Below are 12,310 nucleotides of genomic sequence, written 5' to 3'. Positions count from 1 at the left end.
GACATCATGTCTGTGTAGGAGTACCTCCACTAGTGTTTCCACTGGCAGAAGGGCCCAATTTGGGCTGTTCTGGGGGGTGTTGGGGCAGGTCAAGCTGGCCATAGATCCACTGGATCCAAATCCCTTTGCCCCCCAAACAGCCCCCCCTTCAGATCAAGCCTTGAATGTATGCCTGCTTTAGTCTGACATAGGTGCTTCCCCTCTCATTGCTTTCAATGGAAGGGAATTGGGGGGGGGGATTACAAGTTCCACCAGAAAAATTGAAGATAAACAACCACTCCCCCTCTCCCACCCTGGCTGGAATGAGCTGGCAGGCCTTTGAAGTGGCAGACCATTGGCCATGAAACTCCCCATCCTACTTAGAATTGCTGTAAAAATTATAAATAGGTTTCACGGCAAAACCCAATCAGACATAGTTGTGTCTTTCAAGTTGTCATGATACCTTGAAAGACACAAGAAGGGAGATGGAAAGGAAGAAAAGTTGTTATATGCCTTAGATTAAAATCTAAATGTAGATGTTATTTAAATGTTTAAAAATGCTAAAGAGCCATAATGCTTGACTTGTGTTGAGGTGAGCATTGCAAGCTGTTGAAATTCATATATCTGAGACAGGAAATATAAAACTTGAGATTGTTTATAGCTGCAGATGCCAGGCATTGAAACGAGGACTAGGGATGGACGGACTCACCCCAGTCCAGCTCACACACTGCTCAGTGGACCTAGGGATGTACGGATTCCTCACCGTCCATTCTGGTGGGGAATCTGCCCAGAGGGGAGGCAATCCATTCCTCCCCCCCCCCCAGAATCCTCTGGAGCGGCTCCACTCTATGAGGATTCCATGGAGCTGCCCGGCTGGAGGGCCGCTTACTTTCTGGACCCGTCCACACCCATCGCCTTAAAAAAAAAAAAAAATGATCAGCAGGATGTGCTCATAGACTTATATGCAAGATTCACGGTTCTAGTTTGCATATAAGTCTATGGGCACATCCTGCTGATCACCATTTTTTTTTTTCTATTGGCAATTGGCACGGAGGAGAACAGGATGGGTCCAGGAGCAAGCAGCCGGAGCCATTCTGCGCAGAAACCTCCTGGAGCGGAGGTAAGTGGGTCCGATCTGCCACAGATTCCAGAGGCCAGATTCCAAAGAATCTGGCCTCATTTGAATGCACGGCAGATTTCTCTAACATCGCTAGCCACCGGCCCCACCGGCCAGCCGGCCCTGTTCACCATGTGAGCCACTGGATGGTCCGCAAGTGCCCAGCAAGCAGCACATGGCTGCCTGTTCCCTCAGCGAGCAGCCACTTTGTGTAAAAATGGTGGCTCGTTCAAATGAGCCACCATTTTTACACAAAGTGGCACCTCAGCGGACCAGCGGGGACTGCCACACTTGCCCAACTCAGTGCTTGCTGGGTCCTATAAGCGCGGGAGTCTGTGGACTGGAGTCCATCCTATCTTAAGGAGCGCCTCCAGGAACACCAGACAGGCCGCTTAACAAGATCAGCCTCGGATGGCCTTCTCTCTCTCCCATCAGCCAGGACAGCTAGACTGGTGGGGACGAGGGAGAGGGCCTTTTCTGTGGTGGCCCTCACTCTGTGGAACTCCCTCCCTAGGGAACTCCGCCATGCCCCCTCTTTAATGAGCTTCCGCCGTGCATTAAAAACATGGTTGTTCAGGCAGGCATTTGGGGTGGGTTAGGGTATTTTAGAAAATGTTTTTATTGTAGAATTTTATTGTTTTAAACTGTTTTATTGTATGCTGTACATCATCCAGAGTGGCTGGGTGACCAGCCAGATGGGTGATTAATAAAGTTAATAAATAAATAAATAAATAAATAGTGTGTGTGTGTGTGTGGGGGGGGGAGTCCACCGGACTCCATCCCCCTCTCAGATTCCTGCAACATCCCCACCGAGGAGCTTTTGTTTTCAAGGCATGTATTCTCCCACTGAGCTATGGCTCGTTCTCAATGACTGCCAGAGTTAGATGTGAGTGATACAGCACTTCAGAAAATAGGTTCAGTGGTGTATTCATTCCCGAATTAGCCAATCTCATTTCACTTCAGACCATTGATCACTGTAAACAAGGGTGGAGTATATGAAATTTAGCCCCAAGTGTGGCAAAATTCCAGCAATAAGCATGCTATTATCAGGGCAAACCTTGCCAGCTCAAGCTACTCATTAAACCAGGAGTCCCTAACCTTTTTTGATTCAGTGGGCACATTTTGAATTGTGAGAGTATTGTGGGTGCTCTCATAAATGGACGCCATGGTGTGTGTGGGGAGGGCTTGCCCATTCATAAGATGGCTGCCATGTTGGGCATGGCTATCACAAAACACTCATTTACCAGAAAGGAAACTGCTGTGACTAAAAGAAAAGTAATTTCCCCAGGAACCTAAATATAAGGTAGAGGTGAGGTCTGAGCTCCAAAACATAAAACCACTCTTTTGAACCAAAATACAGATGTTGCTGGAGGGCAGCACTTCGCTTTGCAGCATGCCAGCCTCCCAGTTTTTAACACTGATTGTAACAATCTTAAAAAATAAATTAGAAACCAGGAGGGGTGGGCAGCCTAATGGGTGCCAAAAGGGGTGTCTGCAGGCACATTCGGTACCCATGGTCACCACCTTGGAGACCCCAGCATTACACCCATGCAGGCTGACCAAAAACAAGTTCTTACACCTGAAGATGAACAAATCAGTCTATTTCCAGTCCGTGTCTCTTTTGCACATGTTCACTCCTGAGTCTGTCCATCCCATTTCTGCATTAATCTTTTTGTTTAACCTCCATGAAGATTTGCATTTAAATACTTTTTTTGAATGTATTTTCTCTCAAAAATGTGCACTTCTAAAGAAATTTCAAAATAAGCCATTTGAAACAAATTTAGATTCTGGGGGTGGGGTGGGGGCTGAGAATTGCCTTGGAACATTCAGAGAAGCACAGACCCCAATAGATGGCCACATTCTGATCCACACATCAGTCTGGGAGCCGTTTGCATCTGGGCAATTTGTACTGGAATTTGCAAAGATCAAATTCCTCAAGCATCCATACTTGTACCTATTGTTGTTCTCATTCCCACATGATGTCTTGTAATTAGGGCTGCAAGCTTTAATCTGTGGGAGAGATCAATCAACTAAAGCTTCTGTTGATTAATTGCAAGGGCCAACTCTCATCAATTAGGCTGTGAGTTAAAGGGCACCCTTGTTTAATTTTTTTTTAGGTTATTTTCTTTCTGGGTGTGGTCCCATAATAGCAAATGAAAATACTGAAGATGGCTTTTCCTTGTAAGAATGAGTGTGAGCTTTTGTTCATGAAATTGTAAAGTTTTTTTTACAGTGTCTTCAAGATCTCAAAAAGGCACTGATGTTGAATTGCTGATGTTGGACACAGAAAAATAATATTACTGATTAATCGAATAATCAGTTAAAAAGCAGACAATATGCCCGATCTCGTCTGATCTCAGAAGCTAAGCAGGGTCAGCCCTGGTTAGTACTTGGATGGGAAGCTGCCTGGGAATCAGGTTTCCTGCACTGAGCAGGGGGTTGGACTTGATGGTCTTGTAGGCCCCTTTCAACCCTAAGTTTCCATGATTCTATGAAAGTCCTTTAACCAGCCCAACAGCTCTTTTTGTAATGTGATTACAGGATTTCCAGTGTGTGCCCTCCAACGTTTTGGACTACAAGTCCCATCAGCCCTAGACAGCATGGGTAATGGTCAGGAATTTATTTATTTAATACATTTCTAATCTATTTAATATATTTCTAATTTCTAAAATTTCTAATAACTAATTGATTTTTTCTTGCAGATCTACGCCTTATGTCATATCAATACAATCCCTTCATGGTAATGCTATATCCCTCTTGCACATTTATACATTGTAGCACACACAATGACATCTGATGTTGTATTTCAGATAATACAGAATAAAAAATGGGAAATAATGCAAGACAAGTGGTATATGGAACATGAAATGTGCCCCAACAGTTATCAGTGCACTTCAATACTGCTATAAAGCACTAATGTAGATCCAGCCTTGCTCTCCTATACCTCATCGAAATCCCATCTGTCCATGCTCAAATTACAGGGAGAAAGATGTGGGGGCCCTTAATAAAATACAGAATGCTACTCCCTGACTACCTCCCATTTTTAACCAACTTATGGCACCCCATAACCTTTTAAAAATAGGACTGCCCTCTGTCCCCTATGATTTGAGTACTGCCCGGAACTCCAGCTACAGACAGCCCTGGCCAGCTGCGGAGCGGAGCCGCTGCGGAGCAGAGCCGGCCAGGCAGGATTCCGGGGGGGGGGAGGACCGGATTGCCTCCCCCCCCATCGAGTATTCCGGGGGGAGGGACAGAGCGCCTCCCCCCCCACCGCGAATCAATTCTGCGAAAAGGTAAGTGACTTTCGTACATCCCTACTGCCCAAGTGTTACAATAAGAATCCCTTAGGCATGGTAGGAAAATATATGCAAACACTGGCAGAACTGCACATGCATTTGAAATTAGCACAATTTTATTTCAGGTACACACATTGGGGTGATTTTTTTTATTATTTTTTTGTACACGTGGGGAGTTCATCCAACCCAGAAAATCTGTGGTGGTCTCAACTTTATTTTGATTTCTGTGTACGTCTAGGGAAAGTCCTACTCTTCCTATAGCAAGAGAGAATGGAATCTCACCCTGCAGGCATATACACATCACATTACAGACAGTGAAATCATCTTTGCTGACTTGTCACAGATCCCAGTGGAAGCGCTCCTGCCAATTAAATTAAGTGATTGTCTTGACTATCAGAGACTCGCGGGAGTCCATCACACTGGGACGCAGTCACTTTTGTTTTATGAATTGCTTTAAGTGGGCATTGCATAAAGCATTACCACTTGGAAATGCCAAAAGGCAGCAAGTCTGGTTTCTGTCAGCAGCTGCAATCAAGCAGGGAGACTGAGTGAAGGAGACACAGGACCACAGAATGAGAAACTGATGCCACTGAATACCAATTAACACCACCAGATTTAAAGGGAGGTGAAGTAGTGAAACTTTATCAGATACCAAGGTTATGTGAACGTCCCCCTGTTGTCTAACTCAGCACACAAGACTCAAGGTAGTTTTTGACATTTGGGGGCTAGTTTTGGGAGAGAGCCAGTGTGGTGTAGTAGTTAAAGTGCTGGACTGGGATTCAGGAGATCTGGGTTCTAGTCCGCAGTCGGCCATGAAGCTCAGTGGGTGACTTTAGGCCAGTCACTGACTCACAGCCTACCCTACCTCATAGGGTTGTTGTAAGGATAAAATGAAGAAAACGAGGACCATGTAGGCCACGCTGGGTTCTTTGCAAGAGGAAAAAAGACAGAATATAAATGTAGCAAATAAATAAAGTAGGTTTACCAATAAAACACAGTTGATCTTAGTTGACTTATTATTTGCCTTGTAACCAATTACATGGAAATAAACACTCATATCACCAAAATTTTATGCCAGGCTCTTCTCAGAGATTGAAGGGAGTATGAGGTAGCTTACAAACAAAAGCTACCAACCATTGGTTGGAAGGAAGACCATCATCAACATTTTTTTTTTCGTCTTCTATTACAGTCACTGCTCTTGGATCAAGATAGGCTCAGGACATAAACACTCCATTAACTCTTAGCTTTGCTTATTGAAATGTGCCCCTGCTGATTGATCAATAGTAGCCACAAAGCTGGACATTCAAACGCAAGGATGGGGGAGATGGACATGCAGGCCCTGAGTTAATTTACTACATGTGCAGCCTAAAGCAGAGATGGTCAGAAGATAGACTGTGGTCTACTGGTAGGCCATTTTCTGATTAGGGATGTTGGAGAATTCTGCCACGGACTCCAGTGAGGCCAGATTCTTTAGAATCTGGACCCCCTGAATCTGTGGCGGAATGGTCTTGCCCCCCCCCCGCCATCCCCCCTGGAACGGACCTACCTGGTGGCAGATGCAGTGGCGGCTCCGGCAGCAGCTCCGGCGGTGGCTCCAGGTTGTCTTCTGGGCTGCTGAGGCCACAAATGGCGGCCGTCGTGGTGGCCGCCATTTGCGTCCCTGCTGTAGCCGTGGTAGGCTATGTAAATATTTACTTCCGTGCTGTAAGTATTTGCGTCCCTGCTGTAGCCGTGATAGGCTACGTAGATATTTACGTAGCCTATCACGGCTAAAGCAGAGACGCAAATGGCGGCCGCTACATTTGCATCCCTGCTGTAGCTGTGATAGACTACGTAAGTATCTACATAAATATTTATGTAGCCTATCACGGCTACAGCAGGGACGCAAATGGCGTAGGGGACGCCATTTGTATCCCTGCTTTAGCCGTGATAGGCTATGTAAATATATGCGTAGCCTATCATGGCCTGGCGTAGGGACGCAAATGGCGTCCCCTATGCAGGACGCCATTTGCGTCCGCAGCAGCCATCAGTGGATGGGGCCCCTGCTGCGGATTAGCCCGGCCAGCAGCTCCGTGGACTGGCTGCGGAGCGGAGCTGGCCAGGCAGGATTCCGGGGGGGAGGACTGGATCACCTCCTCCCCTGTCAAGGATTCCAGGGGGAGGACTGGATCACCTCCCCCCCACCATGGAACCCAGCGGAGCCAGGTCAGTGGGGTTTCGTACACCCCTATTTTTGATGGACCACCAAATGCCTGCTGGTTGTTGGGATTCTTGCAAAGAAAGCTGCAGTAGGTGGACCTTGTTCTGATCCATCAATGAACTTGTTTTGTGTTCTTCAGCAAGGGTGCATGCTTAAGGGTCACTTGACAGATAAGTGCAATGTCTCAGGTTTCTATCATTAGGATGAGGAAAGGCAAATTACAGTCACTCCAGAGACAAACAACTGAACGTTGAACAATACTTAAACTTGAGGATTTTCAGCAAATAACAATATGAATAAAATTGCAAATAGAATGATATAAACCAAATATGAACAACTCTAACATGAAATCTCTGTTCACTACAAAGCACGGTGTCACTGTTGCTAGGCCAGCTACAGTTGCTTGTTTCAGTTCTTCCAGTCTCTTGCTCAGTCTCTTGTGGAGGTTCATTCTTCCTCTCTGCCTGAGGGCTGCTCTGTCTGCCTCTTTTTCTTCTTCACCACCCTGCTGCCTTCCCTGAACTTCCTTCTCAGCTGCATTCCTTCACTCAGCTGCTGCCTCCTCTTCCTCTCCAACTGTTTCTCTCCTCCTCTTTTCCTTCTTCTTCCCCAGCACCAACAGTTGTTTCACACTCCCATTCCACTCTTCTCTCTCTCTCTCTCTCTCTCTCCATTTGGTGCCCCTCTCACTTTACATAGCTCACATCCGAAGCCCTTCTGGGGCAGGTATTTCATATGTAGTGGTGTAGAAGTAAATTTGGAAATCCAGGCCCTCATCATGACAGCCCCCATAGCCACGACCCCAAAGAAAGTCCAAAATTGCAGGCAGCTGTGTTGATCCATCTTTCTCTTACTTGCCCTCTGTACTATATGTCTTTTATAAAGCTAATGGAAATTAATTATCCATTCAATACCAAGCCACCCAAAAATACTTTGCCTTACAAGAATTGTTCACAACAATCTATTTTTCCTGGGGGATCCATTTCCCCCTGCTACTGTGAGAATGGCAGGGAAGCTCAGAGAGAAGAGGACAGCCTGAGGCGGATGGCAGCTGATGTCATCATCGATGCTAATCAAAGAGTCCTGGCGCTTCAAACCTGTGAGCCGTGGCTCCAGTACACCACTCTGCATATGTATGAATTGTTAAGAGATCCTGCCCCCACTCACACACTCCCGGACCTGCGCTAGACACCACCCCCCATTATTTACACCTGTAATCTTGAGCATATGGGCAATTCACAGTGCCATTTTGCATATAGCTCTGTGTGCGCATCACCATGTTTTTTTCATAAAATGGTGATCACGATGCTGGAGGACAGGGCCTGGTTGAGTGCAGACGGGGGTCAGTGAGTACAGCAGGGGGGTTGAGCAGGGCAAGGGGCTCAGTGGGAATGTCTTGGGGGCATGGGCAGGGTGGGAGTCCACTGGACTACCGGACCGAATCAGGGCCCCACACCATCCCTAAATCATCTACCTATTTACACCAGGCCTGTAATTTACCATGCCATACACAGTCCATATGAATGTCCACCAGGGAAGTGAGTGACAAATACCTTAGTGTGGAAAATGTGGATATGGAGACATTTTTCTCCCTCTCTCATAATACAAGAACCTGGGAACATCCTATGAAGCTGATTGGTGTGAGATTCAGGACAGATAAAAGGGAGTCCTTATTCACACAGCGCATAGTTAAACTATGGAATTTACCACCACCAGATGTAGTGATGGCCACCAATTTGGATGGCTTTAAAGGGGGGTTAGATAGATTCCTGGAGGAGAAGACTATCAGTGGCTACTAGTCCTGATGGCTGTGCTACCTCCAGTATCAGAGGCAGTATGCCTATGTACACCAGTTGCTGGGGAACATGGGTGGGAGGGTGCTGTTGCACTTGTGTCCTTCTTGAGGTTTCCTGACAACTGGTTGGCCACTGTGTGAACAGAATGCTAGACTAGCTGGACCCTTGGTCCTATGCTCTCTGCCAGGGGCTTCAGATACAGGGGCACATCATGCACCGTGATGCCAGAACTGATGGCTGACATGACATTCTGCATTTGGCTTGCAGGTGACACTACCTTATACTGAGTCCATCCAGGCCATTATTGTCTGCTCTGACTGGCATCACCTCTCCAATGTGTTAAGTAGAGGTCTTTCCCAGTTCCTTTTAACCACAGATGCTGGGAATGGAACATAGGACATAGATCATGTCAAGGATGTGGCCTACCACTGAACCGGTGAGCCTGAAGTTGTGTAGGGCATGTTCCAACTACAGTTAAACACCTTTATGTCTCCACTTGGAATTGACTGCTATAATGTATCATACGTGGGGCTGCCTTTGAAGTCTGTTCAGAAACTGCACTTGGTTCAGAATGCAGCTTCTACTGACTAGGACTAGTAACTGGGAAAATAGATTGCCACTGTTGAAATAACACCACTGGATACCGGACTGTCTCTAAGCACAATTGAAAGGTGCTTACCTTGCAAGCACTACACTGTTTGGGAAGCAGATACCTGCAGGAAAGTTTGTTCCCATATGAACCACACTGTATATTGTGCACATCTTCGGGGGATTTCCTCCAGGTGCCCTCCTCCATCTGAAGTGGGGGTGACAACCAGAGAGAGAGCCTTTTTGGTTATGGCGCCCCATAATTAATTAATTGTCTTTCAGTTATACATGAAAGCAGAAAAAAGAGAGCTGTATTCAGTAGTACATAGAGATGGGCAAATATGTCATGTTTGACTTTGCTTGGTTCTCATTTTTTTCAGTTGTACATCCATTTTGTCCCATTTTGTCATTGGATTGCTTTTTTTTCTTCTTCATCCTCATGAAAATTTGTACAGATTTTGGGGTGAATTTTAATGAATTTTTAAAACACATTTTACACACTTGTGCACACTTTCCCAAACATATACATTTAAAGCAATTTCCCAGTAAAGATAGCATTTTTGTACACATTTTCCCAAATATACACATTTGTGTGTGCATTTTTTAAATGTACACATTTGTGTGCATAGTGTGTATGCAATTTTTGCGCACATGCCTTTTTCTGCAAACTGCATTGCCAACTTCAGAAATGTACAGATTTCAATGGCACACTGCATTCAGGAAGTGTGAATCTGGTAAGTTTGCACTGAAATGTGAATGAATTTCTCACCCATCACTAGTGGCACATCATCAGGTGAAACGTCATCGAAAGAGATATGCACATTGCTCAGGTTAAAACACTCAAGAGGCCACAGATGCACACTGGTTTAAAAGACATGCCTTTCCCCCAGGGAATCCTGGAGTCTATATATCTCTGAGATTGGGGCTCCAAATATCTAACAAAGAATTCTTAGCACCTCCACCAACCCACAACTTCCAGGATTTGGGGAAAGTCATGACAGTTAACCAGCATAAAGTCAGTATACATCTGTAGTGCGGACATGCGCTTAGCAGTTTTTGTTGGTTTTTGCACCTACTTTGGCTCCACTTCAATGCCAGGCAATTTTAAATATGCACAGAGATGAACGAGTGTACTTATTTATGCAAATGTGCAATTCCCATCATCCAAAGATATATGCTCAGCTTCTGCACATACCTTAACTGTTCCTAAACATTTTCTTATGCTCACTGCAAGCAGATAAGGAATCAGGTAAGCAGGTAAGGGCAAGGCCTCCCCCCCTCCCCCCGCAGACAAAATTGCAGCAGCAAAGAAAATATTTCATACCAAAGCATCTGAAAGCCAGAGGCTGCCGCTCATTCGAACTCTTCTTCCTATATGCTCAAGTGTCTCCTGAGAATTCAGGAAGCTGCACATGAATATGTAGACCTGCAGAAGATAAACAGGGCAGCTGTTGATCTGATCTCTTCTGGGCATCTTACATCACAGAAGCTAACATAAGGCGTTCGCTCTCTTTTTTCCCTCCCTGCCTGCCAGTTTAATTCCCTTCCCTTCCCTGAAGCCATAAGATGCTTGCTTTCAGTTGCTGCTGTGCAACGAAGAGATGTGACGGGCTGCTATACCGAGTACATGGCATGAAGTGATGTCAAGGCCTTTGTTTACAACCACATGGCTGTCTGCTGTGGTAACCCAGTGGGAAGTGCATTGCTGCATGGCTGTGCCCTGCCTTGGAAAGGATTCTTCTGATCCAGTACAGAAAGCATCCACTTCTGCATGACCTTGCCTCCATCACCTAGGGTCCTGGAGAAATAAGCCTGGAGGGAATTTCTCCCCAGCTTCTCGCGGACTCTAATTTTATTCTTGGAAGTCATGTGGTTGGGTGGGTTGGAATTCTTTTAAAAGCCTTTAGCTAAAACTTGGCCTTAAAGGCAAGCATTTAGTGAGCATCCTCCCATCAGGGAGTGAACACTTCAGAATCCATGCTAGTATAATACCTGTCCTGGGCCAACATTTAAAGGTCACCAAAAATGTGTAAAATCTTGAGATCTCCAGATCTTATAATCAGTCAAGATGTTACAAAAAGCAGGTTGGTGGGGTGGGAGTGAGGAGACTGACCTGATGTTGAAGTCATCACCGTCTTGACTTCAACATCTTGAGATACTGAGGGGAGGATCATGTTCTTGAGATGGAATGGGGGACGAGGGATCTGAAGATACTCAAATAAGGCCCTAGATGCTGTGGCCACTTATGAATTGCCCCCAAAGGGGAAATACATCACCCAAGAAGAGGACATCAATTTGCATAAATTTTTCATATGTTAATTTATATGTACAGATGCAACTTTAGAAACTATTATTATAGTTTGCATAGAAATATAGTAGATCTCACCATAGTGTGGGAGACTGTACCCAGGTAGCCTGTGTGCCTGCCTGATCAGTCTGCTGTCCAGGTGGTAACTGTTTATGGGCAACAGTTCTTATGGCTCTTTCTCTTTAAACCAGAATTCGACAGGACAGCCGCTCAAATAGAGGACAGTCCTCTTGCAGTCCTTCAAACAGAGGACTGTCCTCTGTAAAAGAGGACATGTGGCCACCCTAGCACTAGCAGATGATGAGTTCTCCCTAGAGAGGTTCACCTGGCACCTACGTTGTACTCTTTCAGGTACCAGGTGAAGACCTTTTTATTTTCCCGGCATATTAGCGTTTTAGTCTTTTAACTTTGTTGTTTTAAATCTGTGACTGTATTTCAAATCTCTGCATTGCTGCTAAGTTTTATTCTAGTTGTATTTTTATACTGTGGTTTTAAGCATTTATATTCTATACTGTTTTTGTTCTGTACTTTGTGGTCTTAATTTTTGTGAACCACCCAGAGAGCTTCAGCTATTGGGCAGTATATAAAAGTAATGCATAAAATAAAAATAAAATAAATGTGATGGTTTCAGGTTTCACGTGGAGCTTTCCCTAGGGATGCTGGGAGACAGACAGACAGACAGACAGACAGAAAAGTTGGATTCCCCATTTTTGGAAATATAAAGACTGCCTAGTTTCCCTGTTTTCCAACGATAAAGGAGCCAGTGCATGTCACCCAGACAGGTCTGAGTAACAGCTGAAAAGTATTGTGCATAGCAACAAGCATGTAAGGATTTATGGATCAAGGTTTTATGTTTAAATGGAGAATTTCAGCCATCCACAGCAATGATATAGATACACTATACTCAACATCTAAGGTCCTCCTCCTGCTGCCTACTCTGAGGGAAGCTCACAAGACAGCAACAAGGGAGAGGGCCTTTTTGGTGGTGCCCCCCCCAATTATGGAATTATCTCCCTGATGAGGCCC

The sequence above is a fragment of the Heloderma suspectum genome, chromosome 5 (assembly GCF_057233095.1).
Source record: "Heloderma suspectum isolate Gila_16-S chromosome 5, 16-S_ref, whole genome shotgun sequence".
In the NCBI taxonomy this organism is placed as follows: Eukaryota; Metazoa; Chordata; class Lepidosauria; order Squamata; family Helodermatidae; genus Heloderma; species Heloderma suspectum.
Note: the sequence above shows the minus strand (reverse complement) of the source record.